Genomic DNA, 254 nt, shown 5'->3' on the forward strand with positions numbered 1-254 from the left:
AACGAATTTAAGAAACATGCTTTCGAACGGTTGAATCGCTCTTGCCTTCGTTTCGTGGCTACCGTTCGCGATTTTTTTTCCTGCGTCATTTTGAGATCAGACTCCGCCAGCCCCGCGGTATGTGGCGGGCGCACGGGACAAGGCAACTGCATGTTGGGGAATGAGCTACAAGGGCTGGAACGGCCTACATGAGATGGTCTGAGCCACATGGAATGACGAGGTGGAAGATCAACATACGGGAGATGGGATTGTGC

The sequence above is a fragment of the Penaeus monodon genome, chromosome 19, assembly GCF_015228065.2.
Source record: "Penaeus monodon isolate SGIC_2016 chromosome 19, NSTDA_Pmon_1, whole genome shotgun sequence".
Taxonomy (NCBI): domain Eukaryota; kingdom Metazoa; phylum Arthropoda; class Malacostraca; order Decapoda; family Penaeidae; genus Penaeus; species Penaeus monodon.